Source organism: Eptatretus burgeri, chromosome 16 (genome assembly GCF_056783735.1).
Source record: "Eptatretus burgeri isolate ZD-2024b chromosome 16, Ebu_testis_v1, whole genome shotgun sequence".
NCBI classification, from domain to species: Eukaryota; Metazoa; Chordata; class Myxini; order Myxiniformes; family Myxinidae; genus Eptatretus; species Eptatretus burgeri.
The window spans coordinates 34,516,193-34,533,685 of NC_140976.1; the positions used below are offsets into that span (position 1 = coordinate 34,516,193).

The window sequence follows — 17,493 nt, forward strand, 5'->3', positions numbered from 1 at the left end:
ACAAGCCTTCTCAATTTTTATTTCGGACACATCCTCATTTTAAACCCGACGTGCACACTGGGACTTGGCGCCGTCTCTATGCCAAGGGATGTTCGCTGAAAGCATAGACAGAGCATATTAAATGGTTCAAGAAATGGCAACTCAGTCGTTTAACAATTGACCAGATTTTTAACAGCGATTTTCAAATAATTTTAAACAACAGATCATATATATCTGTTAATGTGTGCTGACTGAAATTATTAATTAACAAACCTAATCTGTCAACACTCGGGAAAGATGAATATAAGAATTATAAAGCAGGTGTAAACCAGAGAGAGAGAGAGAGAGAGAGAGAGAGAGAGAGAGAGAGAGAGAGAGAGAGAGAGAGAGAGAGAGAGAGAGAGAGAGAGAGAGAGAGAGAGAGAGAGTAAAGAGAGAGTGATCAGTATGATGGCATCTAAAAGGGGTTAAGATGTAAGACAAAGGCTTTTTTCGTATAAAAACTCTATGCTCATGGAAGAGCGAGGCATCAGAGGGTAAAAAAGGGGGGTAACAAACTGATAACAGGGCAACAGTTGGATAAAACAAGCAAAGTAATGAACGAAGAGGAAAAAAAGGAGAGAGAAAAGTCAAGGAAAGATAACTTGGAAGTAAGAGGGTTGAGTTATGAAGGGTTAATGGGGGGAGAAACGATCACAGGTAGAGATAGAGGATGCCATGAGATGGCAGTTCATCACCTGCTTGTACTCCTGAAAGAGAGAGTGGGATTGAAACATCTTTTAGAAAATCATATAATCCAAACACTACAATCCTGAATTGGAAGATGTAGAGAGAGATAGAGAGATAGAGAGATAGAGAGATAGAGAGATAGAGAGATAGAGAGATAGAGAGATAGAGAGATAGAGAGATAGAGAGATAGAGAGATAGAGAGATAGAGAGATAGAGAGATAGAGAGATAGAGATAGAGAGATAGAGAGATAGAGATAGAGAGATAGAGAGATAGAGATAGAGATAGAGATAGAGAGATAGAGATAGAGAGAGATAGAGAGAGATAGAGAGAGATAGAGAGAGATAGAGAGAGATAGAGAGAGATAGAGAGAGATAGAGAGAGATAGAGAGAGATAGAGAGAGATAGAGAGAGAAAGAGAGAGATAGACAGAAATAGATACAGAGAGAGAGAGATAGAGACAGATAGAGAGAGATAGAGAGAGATAGAGAGATAGAGAGATAGAGAGATAGAGCGATAGAGAGATATATAGAGATAGAGAGAGATATAGAGACAGATAGAGAGAGATGCGAGCGAGAGAGAGAGAGAGAGAGAGAGAGAGAGAGAGAGAGAGAGAGAGAGAGAGGAGAGAGAGAGAGAGAGAGAGAGAGAGAGAGAGAGAGAGAGAGAGAGAGAGAGAGAGAGAGAGAGAGAGAGAGAGCCCAGTACATTTTAAGCAATTTCCTAAATTTCAGAAAATACTCAGGCAATAGTCCTAGCCCAATAAAACACCAAAAAGTCACAAATAATCCAGCTGGAAACGCATTGATATTTGGTGCTCTTCCATTGCCAAGTCTCTTTAGGATGGAGGTGAGGTCTTCAAGACTGAAAGGTTGGTCCAGTGTCAGACGCGAGTTGGTCTATGTCACTATTGAGTGTGAATCACATTGAATCAGATGTTTTCAGCTTTTGCAAAAGGGACTTGGAATTGGAGATGAATATGAGGCATGAAACAAGGTTTTTTTTGTTTTTTTTAAATATGATCTCGAGCTATATGTTTGATCCCCTTCGAGGTGGTGACAAATCACACCATCATGGTCCATCAACAAAGGGAGCATACTTGAACGAAGCATTTTTCTTTCCAAAATAAAAAACATCCCAAATGCATCCATCTGCTTAATGTATATAAAACATCAGCAAAATTGCTCACCTTGATCCTGGCTATCAGTTACCCCATTTAAAAGAGACGTGTGCTGTTGTGAATGCAAATGCTTTTCGTATCAAACGATAAGGCCAGGCCACTAGGGCAACCTGCAATATCAGGATTCCATTCGTTAACAGATGAGGGTCTGCACTATCCCAGTCTGTATTGGGCTAAAGGGTGCAGATGTAATGACCAAGGGTAACATTACTATTTTAGAGATCAAAACCAATGAAATGGAGATGAGTGTCTCAAAGAACATGTGCCTGTCCATCCTGCCAGCAGGAGCATAGACATTTAAGAACATTTAAAACATTTTAAAAAAGGGACATTATTAAAAGCAAAAGAGTGATAAGACAAATGACCCTCAATAATTTCTTGAAAAAGAGAGGAATGTTGGAAACTGTGCTGTAGGTTAAAGGTAAATTACACCTTGATGTGAGAGCAGGAGTTCCTATAAACATCATGCCCAGGTAATTATTAATCTATAGCAATACACCTGTGCAGTTGGAGTCATGTGGATTTTGTGGAATAAAAGAATATGTAGTTTCATCTGCTTGAAAAGGTCATTAAGTTGGAGCAGTTGAGTCCAATTCCACCCAACATTTACACTTATGTTATCGAGGGAGAACATAGCAGAAGCAATGCTCATGTTTTGCTTTTAAGAAAATCCTTCAACCTTCCACACTGAACATCAATGAAATCTCACTCTCTGGGCTGTGCACAATATTCCAAGCAGTTACAAAGCCACAAAAGGTCAAAGGAAACTCATTAAAAAGTCCACTTCCATAAGCTTTTCTCACGGGATTCCATTTCAAGAGTATGTTTAACATTAAAAAGTTAATGAGAGCGTGTTTACCGCCATGGGGAAAGAGGTGCAACTGACTTAAAGTGTTCGTCCTTCTTTTGCTCTGGCAATGGGCTACTGCATGCATGCACCTCTTTTCCATGGTGGAAAACATGCTCATTGACTTTTCGTTGAATAAATTGCCTGGTGTTGGCTAAACAGTTAAGGGATTGGCTTACGATCTTAAGGTCTTGAGTTTGAGCCACTGTCGGGCAGTGAAATGACACCAGGTGGGTTAACTCAGCCTGTTATCCTTCTGAGGTTGACAAAACGAGTACCAGCTGACTGGAAACAGGGAGCACTGCATCAGTGGCACAGCCGTGCTCCCAGCAATGATACTACCAGCAGCCATCGGCTGCATACAAAATAATATTAAAGTTGGCAAAACATGTTTTTTTTTTTTAAGTTGACTTTTAGTTGATGGCATTTGAAGACTGCTAGCTATGGCATGGGATTCATGGATATAACTCCCCTCATGATTATCTGATGCAAACTGAAAGGTCAGTTTAGCTCCAGGTGTGTAAAAGCCAGATAACAAGTGGCACCTGTCTTTCTTTGTCACTTCTACACTTACAGATCCTCCTTCACACATCACTAAAACCCTCACAGTGGAGGATATGTCCAGTTGGTGTGGAGCTCATGTGATTCTAACATCTCATATAAGATTCAATGAGCCCTCTTGACACTGCATCTGCACTTGGAGATATATACAACAGGCACAGTTTCACTGTCAGGTCAGGCCAGATTAGATGTGACTTGCTGCAGGTACCATGTAAACCTGTACTAACCTGTATCATGGTCAGGATGTGGGCGACTAAACAGTGTCCCCCACCAGGTTTCCTGTTGAGGAGGGTGTACGGATATGGACACCCAGCAGGATTAAAAACAAAACCTGTCAAAGCACGGAGGAGCTCCTTGTGAGCCAACGGCCATCCATATCTTGTGCCCAACTGTGTCTGCAGGTGTCCTCCTGCAGTTGGGTTACATTTTTTAGGAGGTTGGTGGCAAGATTTGCACTCCGGCCACCGGAAAACACTTAATTCCGTAAAACCCACAAACACAAAGTAAACTGAAAACCCACTCTGTGGGAGGAACTCCTGTGCTGCCGCCTTAAGCAGGACAGCTCACTGGATGATGGGATTGGGGCAAAGCCTTCAGGACCCCCATTCCTTGATGATAGGAGGAAAAGCACAGGGTAAACTTCCTGGGTTAGATTGTAGTGGTGTGTGGCAGGGTGGTGCTGAGGTGTCGTCTACCAGACGGCGGTCTCCTTCAGTTAACCTGAGGCGGTCCCTTCGGGTGGGTCCCTGGAATGTCCTAACCCTCAGAGATGATTACCACCTGTCTCTGATATCATCTGAGCTCAAGCGTTTGAACATCAGTATTGCAGCACTCTCTGAGGTTTGTAGATCGGATAGTGCTAAGATCATGGCGGGTGGTTCGACCGACTATTTGTCTGGTCACTCTAATGGTTACCATGCCCAAGGAGTTCCTGTAGCTCTGTCCAATAAGCTGACTCCAATGATAATTGAGGTAACACCAGTCAACAAGCGTATTATGACACAAAGGATTCATCACTCCTTGGGAGTCGTTTCGCTGGTCTCTGGATATGCTCTAATTGAGGCGAGTGATCTCACCATGAAGGACTCATTCTATAATGTGCTTGAGTCTGTGGTTGATCGGTGCCCCAGGCAAGATACTCTTCTAGCCTTGGGAGATTTTGATGCATTTACTGGCACTGATAGGGATGGTTATGAGACATGTGTTGGTGCCCTTGGGTCTGGAACTGGAAACCAGAATAGCACAAAGTTCCTTGACTTTGCAAGAAGTCGTGGACTTAGGGTTGCTCATTCATGGTTTCGGCACTCACAGGCTCATCGCTTGATTCGGTATTCCAATGCTGGTGGTGTTGCAAAGGGGATTGACCATGTCCTTTTTGATGGTCGCTGGAGGATGATTCAGAACTCCAGCGTCTCCCGGAGTGCTCAGTTCCTCAATACTGACCACAGGCTTGTTACCTTTGAAGTTTCAGCTTAAATCCAGGAGAATGGTACCACCCTAGCTGAGGCTGAAAGTTGGCAAGCTCATGGATGAGAGGGTAACAGAGAAGTTTGTGAACAGGCCGAGTGTAGATTTGGGGGGGGGGGTCTGGGTGCTTTGGAGAATCCTGATGAGTTGTGGAGTGCCTTCAAGACCACCATTCTTGGTGTTGCCGGTGGATGTCTTGGAACACACCATAAGGTGAAGAAGAATTTTGTCTCTCAAGGAACACTGGATACCATTGACCAGAGTCGCAGGGCCAGGCTTCATGGCAGAGCTCAGCTGTTCAGGAAGTTCAGGCGCAAAACTGTACGTGTGCTGAGTGTGGAGAATGAGGCCGATGTGGGAGGAATCTGTGAGGGGGTAGAGCATCAATTGTGGTCAAGTGATTCTCTTCCTGCTTGCAGAGGAATTTATGCATTGCAGTCCTCCCAGACAGTCCCTCAATGTACTGCATTTAGAGCGAAGGGTGGTGGGCTCTTGACAGAGGAGGAGGAAGTGAAGGTCTGCTGGGCCAGTTACTCTGAGCGGCTATACCAGGCTGACCTATTGAGTTGGATTTCAGGGGTGTGACTTTCCCTATTGCGGATCCTACAATCAACTGTGATCCACCTTTGTTTGTGGAAACAAAGGCTGTGGTTTACCAGTTCAAATGGGGGTAAAGCTCCTGGGAACTGTGGCATCCATGCTGAACTTCTCAAGGACTCATGTCATGGAAATACAAGGAAATCAGACACAGGTGGAGGTCATTCAGCCCATCATGCCTGTGCAAACACCACACTAATCTATTAACACAAGAGCCAAAGAAGAAAATGCAATTTATTTTTTGTTGTTTTTGAATTTTATTATATTTATTTATTTATTTTGTTTTATTTTTCCTCTTCCCCTCAGGGGAGGGGGCATGGGCTTGGTTAAAAACACACATCAACCACACAACACCGCTTCAGGAGACCCCCCCCCCCAACAGCACTCCATACACATGCACACAATCACCCATCAATGCTCAAACAACCAAAAAGTCCTGTCAACATCCCCATAACCCTCAATCTCAATAATTACAGGTACCTATTTAACTCTAATTTGAACTTATCTGCTGTTTCTGCTGACACTACCTTTCCAGGGAGGCCATTCCATGTATTAACTATTATAAATGCCGTCAGTGGAAGTGCTCTGTTCATGTCATTGCACGCAGATCGTTGCTTTGCATGGAACACAGGCATCATCCCAACTGACTGGATGAGGGGTCGTGTTGTCCCTCTCTGGAAAGGAAAGGGTGATCGTCAAGACTGCAACAACTACTGAGGGGTGATGTTGCTCTCAGTGCCGGGCATGGTCTTTGCTTGCATATTTCTTGATAGGGTTCACCACCATCTGCTTGAACACCAGCAAGCAGAGCAGTCAGGCTTTACACCAAAGAGGTCAATGATTGACCATATCCTTGCTCTTCGGGTCCTCACGGAATGCATATGAGATTTTCGGCAGGGGCTGCTTGCAGCCTATGTTGATCTCTGCAAAGCGTTTGATTGAGTGAATCGGGATGCCCTCTGGAGGAATCTTGGTCTTCGTGATGTGCCACCAAAACTGATAAATCTGTTGTCTGAAATACACTCTGGTACTGAGAGTGTTATGAGATGTGGTGATGCCATCTCTGACTTATTTCCAGTTGTTATGGAGTTTGTCAGGGGTGTGTACTAGCCCCCACACTTTTCAGCATTTGTTTGGACTGGATTCTGGTGATGATGTTGGAGAGATCAAGCTATGGTGCATCATTTGGGAATGTCAAGATCTCTGACCTTGATTTGGCAGATGATGCAGTCATCTTTGCAGACTCTGGATATCCTTTTGGGGGCCCTCGAGGTGCTGAATGAGGAGTCGGAACCACTCGGATTATGGGTCTCCTGGGTCAAAACTAAGATCCATGCTTTCAATGGCATCTTAGATGCTGTTATCTTGTCTGTTCCTGTTTGTGGTGAGGATGTTGAGGTCACGGATAGATTCACTTGCCTTGGCAGTCATATTCATTTCTCAGCTGGCTGTGAGCCAGAGGTCAAGAGATGTCTGGGTCAGGTCTGGGGAGTCATGCATTTACTGGATCATGAGGTGTGGCACTGTTGGTACCTATGCAGGATTAAAGTGTGATTCTTCAGGTCCTTGGTGCTTCCATTTATGCTCTACGGATGTGAGACTTGGACTCTGACCAGGGATTGAGAAGGAGACTTAATTCCTTTGGTACCAGGTCTCTTCAGAGAATCCTTGGCTGTTGCTCTTCGGACTATGTGTCCAATGAGCGGTTGCTGAGAGAGACTCAAATGAGATTTGTTACCTGCATAGTCCGTGAGCGTCAGCTGTGGCTGTATGGACATGTGGCTTACTTTCCTAATGCTGATCCTGCTCACCAGATTCTCTCAATGAGGGAGCTTCGTGAGTGAAGGTGGCCAATGGGCTGAATATGTGCCTTGTGGTTGCAGCAGGTTGATCAGCATCTCAAGGAGATGGGGGTGGGCCAGGCATGTGCATGGGGGATAGCCAGATGGAGGCCGCTGGCATACCGGCAGAAAGTGGACGCAGCGACGTGGTGCCCCAGCATATGCCCCCATACCTGACTTGACCTGACAGTTTCACCAGTGTATTTTCCTTTCTCTAAATATCACCCAACTTTGAGGAGGCAGGAACCCTTGTGCCACAGCAGCATCTTTTGCAAAAGTCCTGAGAAATAGTGGGCTCATGCATTGTATCCACCACACAATTATTGTTACGAGGTTTCTGAATTGTAGCCGGGAAAGAAGATACTAACATTTAAAGTGCACTTCTGGCTTAGTTACAGTCTGTGATTAACAAAACCAGCCACTGCAAAATACAGTTTCAGATGCTGCACTGCTTTCTGTAGTGTAATCGTTAGCCAACCCCCTCCCCAACTTCATCCCATTCTTGAAAAATGAATCAATGCACTGATGCATTTCTATCTCATTGGCCATCATCTGTGTGGAGTGGAGTTAATTGACTATCTCACCCTACCCCAAGAATGTGATCTGGCAAGCCATCCCTTTATGTAGGATAATATCCAAATATCACCATCCATCCATCTATTGGGACCATACTCTGTGCAGAGCGTTGGTGCTGCTTAAGCAGCATCCTTGGCAAGCTGGCATTCATTTACCAGCAGCAAGTATACCAGCAAACTGGCACTCATTTTGCCGACCTCGGAAGGATGACAGGTAGAGTCAACCCCACCTGGAATTAATTCAACTGCCGAGTGGGATTTGAACTCAGGATCCTAAGATACCAAGCCTACCACCCAAACCATTAAGACAACACCAGGCATAAATACCACCCCTTATCCACAAGGAGCCATGATCCCACGTGCCACACCAGAATTTGCTGCAAAGGTCATAAACCAAAACTCGTATATAAACATTTTTATGTGCTTGCATTTTGCTTTTTGTTATCACAACCTCAGTAATTTATGGAACATCAAACCATTTGTCTGTCCTGGATTCTGTGCAAGCTAAAGCTCTCAAAATTTCAGAATATGCAGGGATGAGGCCGAAGTACAATTTTTTTCTTTGTATACCATGTTAAAGCTCATGTATGAGCTAATACACAGAAACATACAACAAGGCAGGAGGTAACAGGGGTGGGAGAGGGAAACACAAAAGAGTGGGGAACAAAAACAATAGGAGATCTGTGGAAGGGAGAGGGATGGGGCAGGATACATGGGGTAAACAAGATAGTACTACAGCGACTTTCAGGAAGGAAAACAGGGAATTTGAAGGAGGTGGGTTTGGGTGGATTAATGGGGGTTGTAAAGGTCAATATTTTGGATGGGGGAAGATATGAGATGGTGGTGAATAGCTGTTTTGACGACCTGGAGGAAGAAGTGGGATTGAAGAGAGTTTGGGCATTTGTTCCAGAGGATGAAAAAAAGAGGAATGAAAGAGTGAAGGTGAGTTGTGATTCTTGATTGTGACAGTTTCAACAGAAGGCGGGTGCTGGCGAACATTGAGCAAGATGAGGAAATGTCGGTAGGACATATCATAGACAAAGCAGGGGGGAAAGGCTGGAGATCAGATGGTAGAAGACAAAAAGACCATTGACCTGCCTCCAGTGAGAGACTGAGAGACCCAAGGACTCAGCTTCATTGCGGGAGATACCAACGATCCTAAATGCCTTGGTTTGCACAGCGTGAAGTCGAGCTAGGTGTGAGGCAGGAGCACCACCCATGAGGGGGGAGCAGTACTCCAACAGACTACAGATGAAAGCTGTGTAAGTGGTTAGAAGCTCAGGTGTGCCAAGGAAGGACTTTGCATGACGTCGGATGCCCAGTCGTTGACTGGCTTTGGAGACCAGCTTGAAGATGTGACATTCCCAGGAAAGATTGTGGCAGATAATGAGACCAAAAATGCTTGAATGAGATGACTTCTTAAAGGGATTTGTTGAAAAAGTACATTGGGGGGGGGGGGGTGGGGCTTCTAGACAGTCCTTTCAGAGGGACATGGTGAGGGTGTGAGATTTGTCAGGATTGAAAGACACATTCCAAGTGTTTGACCAGCTTGTGATTTTATCGAGGTCTGCAGAGAGTGAAGATGCTGCTGCCTGCTGATCAGAGGGGCAAAAGATGGTACAGCAGATGGTTGAGTCATCAGCAAAGAGATAAAGAGGATTTTCCAGAGAATCTGAGAGATCATTGATGAAGATCAGAAAACCAAAGGGCCAAGAACACTGCTTTGAGGAACACCAGCCTGGACAAGAAGAGGAGATGGGAGAATTCCATGAAGAGCCTTGCGTTGACTGCGACAGGAGAGGAAGTGCTTGAGCCATGAGTGGAGATTGCCTTGGATACCACAAGAAGAGAGTTTAGCGCGCATGTTCGGATGCCAGACCGTATAGAAAGCTTGTGATATGTCTAGGGAGATGGCTCTGAACTCATGTTTGGCATTTGGGACCTCCATCCATTGTTGGGAAAGCAGAAGCAGCATGTCTCGGGTTTAATGACCTGGTCTAAATCTAAATTGATGGTCGAAAATCAAGCCATTGGAGAAGAGGAAGGATTTGATGTGGGAAGCGATGATGGATTCCATGACCTTGCTCTTGATTTTGAGCATGCTGATTGGTCTGTAGTTGGAAGGATCTGTTTTTGCACCATTTCTATGCAGAGCGGTAATGTTTGCTGATTTCCAAGCAGATGGCAGATGACCTTGAGTAAATGAGAAGGTGAATGATTAGAACAAAGAGAGGGTGAGCAAGAGAAGCAGAGTAGGTTTTTAGAACATGAGGGCTGATGCCATCTCGAACTGTTGCAGAAACTGAGTCGAGGTTTCACATAAGTTCTCCACCTTGTCAGGCGAAAAGGACGCAGAATCCAGAACAGCTGGTTGCGACTGGGGAGGGTGGGTCCAGAAAGCGATGAGTTTGGGACACAAGAATTAGAAGCAAACACAGAGTTTAGGCATTCAGCCTTTTTACGTGCGGTGTCAGCTGTGCAGCCATTTTTTTTTTTTTTTTTTTTTTTTGTATACCTTGGTCGAGGCTCGTATGAGAGCTAACACACAACTCACAGCAAGGAGGCATGAGACAAGAGGGGCGGGAGTGGAAGGGACAAAACATTGGGGAACAGACACAGGTGAACTGTGGAAGGGAGAGGGATGGGGATGGGACGGGGAACATGGCGAGGGGAAGATGGACATTAAAGGGACTTTCAGGAAGGAAAGCAGGAGAATTGAAGGAAGTGGGCTTGGGTGGATTATCGGGGGTAGAAAAGATCGAGGATTTGGATGGGGGAAGATAAGAGGTGGTGGTGAACAGCTGTTTTGAAAGCCTGGAGGGAAGAATGGGAAAGAATAGAGTGAGGAAGTTTATTCCAAAGGCGGGAAAAAAGAGGAATGAAAGAGTGAAGATGAGCAGTGATTCGTGATTTTGGTAGTTTTACCAGAAGGGGGTTGTTGGCGGACCTTGAGCGCCCAGTGGAAATGTGGTTGGGACAAATCACAGAGAGAGCAGGGGGGGCAAGGCTGGAGAGGAGTCGGTAGAAGACAGAAAGACCACCGACCAACCTGCGGTGATTGAGTGAGAGGCCCAAAGACTCAGCTTCATTGCGGGAGATGCCAATGATCTTAAAAGCCCTGGTTTCGACAGCGTGAAGTCGAGAAAGGTGGGAGGCAGGAGCACCAGCCCAGAGGGGAGAGCAGTACTCCATCAGGCTACGGACAAAAGCTTTGTAAGTGGTCAGGAGCTCAAGAGGGCCGAGGAAGGACTTTGCACGACGGAGGATTCCCAGTCGGCGACTGGCTTTTGAGGCAAGGTTGGAAATGTGACTTTCCCAGGAAAGGTCATGGCAGATAGTGAGACCCAGAAGCTTGAAAGAAAAGACTTCTTCCAGAGGATTGTTGAGAAAGTGGATGGGGGGGGGGGTTTGTAAACGGTCCTTTCGAAGAGACATAGTGAGAGTGTGAGATTTGTCTGGATTGAAAGACATGTTCCACGTGTTGGACCAGTTTGTGATTTTATCCAGATCTGAAGTGAGCGAAGAAGCTGCTGCTTGCCGGTCTGAGGGATGACAGATGGTACGGCAGAGGGTGGAGTCATCGGCAAAGAGAAATAAAGGATTTTCCAGAGAGTCCGAGAGATCATTGATGAAAACCAGAAAAAGAACAGGGCCCAGAACGCTACCTTGAGGAACTCCAGCCTGCACAGGAAGAGGGGATGAAAGAACTCCATTTAGGGCCACACGTTGACTGCGACAGGAGAGGAAGTCTGCGAGCCATGAGTGGAGATGGCCTTGAATACCATGGGAAGAGAGTTTGGTGAGTAGGGCAGGGTGCCAGACTGTGTCAAAAGCACGTGATATGTCCAGGGATACGGCTCGGATTTCCTGTCTGGCATTGAGGACCTCCATCCATTGATGGGAGAGCAGTAGCAGCATATCTAGGGTAGAGTGACCTGGTCTGAAACCAAATTGATGATTGGAAATCAAGCCATTGGAGAAGAGGAAGGATTTCATGTCTGAAGCGATGATGGATTCCATAACCTTGCTGATGATTGGGAGAAGGCTGATTGGTCTATAGTTACAGGGATCTGTTTTTGCACCTTTTTTATGCAGGGCAGTGATGTTAGCAGATTTCCAAGCAGATGGCAGATGACCTTGGGAAAATGAGAGGGTGAATAGAACAGAGAGAGGGTGAGCAAGAGCAGAAGAGCAGGCTTTGAGGACACGTGGGCTGATGCCGTCTGGACCGGTTGCAGAATCTGACTCGAGGTTTGAAAGCAAGCTCTCCACCTTGTCAGGAGAAAAGGATACAGAGTCCAGGGACAGTTGGGTGCGACTGGGTAAAGTGGGTAGAGATAGTGATGGGTTTGGGACACAAGATTTAGCTGCAAACACCGAGTTTAGACATTCAGCTTTATCACGTGTGGAATCAGCAGTGCGGCCATTTGAGGTAAGGGAGGGGATGGAGGGGGAACATACACCAGAAACAGATTTGATTAAACGCCACCAGGATTTTGAGGAGGGAGAGAGGTTTGAGAGTTCAGACTTGAGATGAGAAAGATGTTGTTTTCTGGCTCTCCTGAGGGTAGATACACACTTGTTCCGAGCTTTGTGGAAAGAACTGAGATTGCCCTCAGTTGGGTTTGCTTTCCATGAGGCAAAGGCAAGTTGTTTCAGGACAACTGCCTCGCCACAAGCTTCAGTAAACCAAGGGCGGGAGGAAGGGTAAGACAACTGAACACGCGAGGGGATAAATCTGTGCATGAGGGAGAGCAAGTTTCTTTGAAAGAATTCCCAGGATGAGTTGATGTTTGAGAAAGTAGTGATAGGAGACCAGTCTGTAAGTTTGATGGCTGCTCGGAGACCCTGCCAGTCGGCTTGAGTGAAATGCCAGACTCGACGGCGGTGAGGTGGTTCTCTGATAACAGCCAGAGAGATGTCCACTTTAACAAGGACGTGGTCAGAAGAACCAATTGGAGCGAAGGAAGAGCAGCAGATATTGTCAGGGAAATTTGTCAAAATCAGATCCAGAAGAGATGGAGTACCATTGGTTGAGATCCGGGTCGGGAAGTTGACCGATTGAGTCAGTCCCAATGAGTCACAGAAAGCTTTTGCTGATGTCCCATGGCAGGTGAGAGAGGTACCCACACCTAGCCAACTGGCGTGATGACAATTGAAGTCGCCACATAAGAGGAAGAGAGAGTTTGGATGAGAAGATAGAAGATGGTCCATGTTTTCGGAGAGTGAGGTGTAGATGGAGTCATCACTGTTCGGTGGACGGTACAGTACACATATAAACATGAGGTGGGAGTGGAGGGGAAGCCGAAGCCAGAGGTATTCCTGGGGGTGTGGGGGAGTGAGAGCAGTGCAGGGAGAGTGAGGAATAGAGTCTTTGATGAAGAGAGCAACACCTCCACCAGGACGAGGCTCAGGTCTGTCATACCATAAGAGGGAGTAACCAGGGAGAGATACTTGGGAGTCAGACACGTCTTGGGAGAGGAAAGTTTCTGTTAGGCAGATAATGTCTAGTTTGTCAGTGGCAACCTGCATGGAAAGATCTGAAAGGTTTGAGCGAAGGCCCCGGATATTTGAGGTCCACACTTTTAATGAAGAGGTAGGGGAGGAGGCTTTGGGTGCAGGAGGTGGAGGGGGTGGGGAGGGTAGGACGAGGGACGAGGGGGGGAGGTAAGGAGGGTTGCTGAAGGAGTGTGGGGTATTGCAGAATAGCGAGGGGAGGGGGCCGAATGAGGAGGAGAAAAGGCTCTGTGGTGCTGGGAGAGAGGGGGGACAAGAGACAAGGAAGATGGCAGTTGAGTATTTGAGGAGGTGGAGTGAAGAGATGGAGGTGAGAGTGCAGTGGAGGGAGGCAGGTTGGTGGATGTGAGGGGGGCAACTTAGAGAAGGAAGAGTGAGGGGGATGAAAGGTGGGAGAAAGGTGAGGGGGAATTTTTGAAAGAGGTGAGAGGGAGGCTTGGAGGGAGAAGAGTGGGATGGTTGCTTTGAGAGTGAGAGTGAGGGGTGAGGGGGTGAGTTGGCACTGAAGTTGGAAAAAAAGAATGGTTGATGGAAAGCGAGCATCCATGGCAAACTGTGGTTTTTAAAAGTTTTAGGTCAGAGATGCGATTTAACACAATTCTTGATGGATGCAATGAAGGCGAATTCAGAGCATGGAGAGAAGAAGCGCTGTAATAGTTGGATTTTTTAGGCAAGGAATGAAGGAGAGGTCGAAATGAAAGCAGTCTGTTGAAATAGCAGAAGAGTAGTGCATTGTGAAACAGTAAAGAGTACCACATGTGTGAGAGAGGAAGATGAAGCATCATAAGATCGTTTTTGTTGTTAATATTAATGTATGAGAGAGTTCAACAGATTAGGTCATGGAAATGTAAAAAAAAGAAATCGAGGAAGACGAGGAGGAAGTTAAGAGGAAGAAGAAGTAGCAGAATCGGGAGAAGGTGAGCGTGTTGTTGTTGTTGTTGTTGTTGGGTATATATATATATATATATATATATATATATATATATATATATATATATTTTTTGAGATAAGAAAGAGATTAGTTGGGAGAATGGGGGATGTTTGGAAAGTGGGGAGGATGAAAATTGAAGGTAATGGGGAGGATAGAAATTGAAGGTAATGGGGAGAAAAAACAAACAAACAAACAAACAAAAAAACGATCGAACACCAAGTGGAACCGGTAGGCCTCAAGCCTAGGACTAGGCCTCAAACACCAGGTAAGAACGTCGACATAAATACTCACAAAATAGCACGAATTTTGAAACAAAACCGAACTAGGAACACACATTAACATGTAGGTGAGAAAATTAAACAGTTAAAACGGGACAAATAACAACCGGAACTTAACTTTGAGAATGTCAGCAGGGAGCCCCGAAGGAGACCTCTTGCCGCTCAAAACCGGAACCGGAAATCAAATTTGATTTCCGGAACCGGAAATTTGAGGTAAGAGCAGAGATGGAGGGGGAACGTACACCATAAATGGACTTATCGAGACACCACCAGGATTTCGAGGAGAGAGTCAGGTTTGAGAGTTCAAACTTGTGATGAGAAACATGTTGTTTCCTTGTTCTCCTTAGTGTAGATACACACTTGTTCTGAGCTTTGTGGAAGGAACTGAGATTTACTTCAGTAGGATTTGTCTTCCATGAGGTGAAGGCAAGTTTTTCCAGGACAACAGCCTCACCACAAGTTTCAGTGGTGCGAGGAAGGGAAGGACAACTGAAGATGAGATGGGATAAATTTGTGTGTAAGAGGGAGCAAATTTATTTGAAAAAATTCTCAGTATGAATTGATGTTGGTGAGAGTAGAAATGGGAGACCAGTCTATAAGCTTGGTGACTGCCTAAAGACCCTGTCAGTCGGCCTGAGTGAAATTCCAGACTCGTTGGTGCCTGAGATGGTTCTCTCATAACAGCCAGAGAGAAGATCGCTTTAACAAGCACATGGTCAGATGTTCTGATTGGAGCATAGGAAGAACAGCAGACATTTTCTGGGAAATTGGTCAAAATCACATCCAAAAGAGATGGATTACCATTGGCTGAAATCCCTGTCAGGAAGTTTACAAATTTTATCACTCGCAATGATTCACAGAAGTCCTTTGCTGAAGTGCCATGGCAGGTGAGAGAGGTACCCACACTCAGATAACTGGCATGATGGCAACCAAAGTCACCAACATATGAGGAAGAGAGAGTTGTGATGAGAGGTTAGACATTGGCTCATGTCTGTCATACCGGAGGAGGGAATAACCAGGGAGAGATACTATGGAGTCAGTGACATCTTGAAGGAGGAAAGTTTCTGTTAAGCGGATTATGTCTGGTTTGTCAGTGGCAACCTGTAGGGAAAGATCTATCAGGTTTGAGCGAAGGCCCCAGATGTTTGAGGTCCTCACTGTTAAAGAAGAGGGAGGGGAGATTTAAAGGAGAGGGGTGAGGGAAGAGATTTGAAGGGGAAGAGCAATGGGGAGGGGGGGGACATTTGAGGTACAAAGGTGAGAGTGGAGAATTGAAGGAGAAAGTTGTGGGGGAGCTTTTGAGAAGGGTGAAGGGGTAGCTTGGGGGGAGAGAGAGTGAAATTTGCTTTGAAGAGGGAGGAGGTGGCTGAATTGAGAGGGAAGGGTGAGAGGGAAGCTTTGAGAGGAAGAGGAGACAAAGAGAGCAGGCACGGCTATGGGGGAGGAGGGAAAAGGGAGGTGTGGGGAGAGGGCGAGCATGAGACTAGGTAGTGGTATGATAGAAGTGGGAGCAGGCGGGGGGTGAACCAAGATTTGAGGGGGTTGGAAGAGGGAGAGATGTGATGAGAGGAAAGAGAGAGCATGATAGAGATATCGAGCAGTGTGCTGAATGAGAGTGTGATACATTTGAAAACGAAACAGTTTGGGATATCAGAGGGAGAACTGTTGGTAAGGCAGAGGCCAGTGGAGAGATGGTAGAATGGGGGGAAAGATGGGAGGAGTAAGGGGGGGTTATAACAGGGAAGGATTTAGGAGGAGGAGGTGGATTTAAGGAGGTCGGATGAATTTGCACTGAAGTTGGAAAAAAAGAATGTTTCATAGAGGAGATGAACAAGTATTGTAAAATGGGAATTAAAATTTGGCAGTCAGAGATTCAATTAAATGCATTGGAAAATGGATGGAGCACAGAAGAATTGACAGAGTGGAGAAAGGAAGCATCATTGTACTCGATGGAATTTTTAGATACGCGATGAAAGAAAGGTCGAATTGAACAAAAGATTTTGAAGAAAAAGAACCGGGCGGAGAGGGGAAGTTGAAGCATTGTGAGAGACTGTTTCTTTTGTTGTTGTTTTTGAAGATTAGGGAAGATGGGGGAAGAGTGAAGGAAAAGTTTGAAGAAAACGTCATGAAGGTGTGTGGTGAAAACCTTCACGACCAGAGTGGGATTGGCAGGGAAGAGGGAGAAAGAAGGAAGAAGAATAGTCAGCATACAGGAAATCACGTGGTTACATGTGGTATAAGGTGAGAAGGGAAAGGGTTTTTTTGCTGTATTGTTTACATTTGGAGACATGAAACATAGGGTATAGTTGGGAGGGATAGAAGGAGGGTGGAGGGAAAAGTGGAGAAAACAGAAACTGATTGGAATAAGGAGAAATACAATAAACATGATCGTGCACATAGACGGGAAGACGGGTAGGTCTCAGGGAAACCCGATATGACTAGACCGATGAAAACTCACCAGATAGCACAAGTTTTGAAACAAAACCAAACGAGGAACACACAGGAAACACGGAGGAAACAAAATGAAGTCAAAACGCGACAAACAACGACCGTAAACTTATCTTTGAGAAAGTCGGCAGAGATCCCTGGAGAGAACCAACCGTCATCTCAAAAACCGGAACCGGAAGTTGATTGTTGCTCTCACATTGCAGGCAGGTCAGTGGTCTCTCTGTTTTCTACCATCTATTATCTGGTCCAATTCCCTCTTGCTAACCTCTTAACCCTCCTCAACACAACTATTTGACTTGCATGTTGCAATGCTTCCTTCTCTTCCCTTCTCTTCTCTCTCTGTTAATTTCCTACCTTGCTTATTGTGTTCAACTGTTGCCTCACTGCCAGTTCATACCCTCCGTAATATTGCTCTTCCACGAGTCTCGATATCATTATGAAAATGAAAGCAACACAATGGCCACCAATGAGGTAAACTGTACACAAAGCAATGTATTTTAACAATTCCATTTTCATGCTGGAGCTCTGCACGGCTAAGAACGTAA

The 17,493-nt window shown here is 45.5% G+C and overlaps 1 protein-coding gene across 1 annotated transcript in view; it reads right to left on the minus strand.

Annotated features, from left to right (window-relative positions):
- Positions 1–17,493, minus strand: part of LOC147010848 (transmembrane protein 132E-like) — a 611,930-nt gene that overhangs the window by 85,839 nt on the left and 508,598 nt on the right. The window lies entirely within an intron of this gene.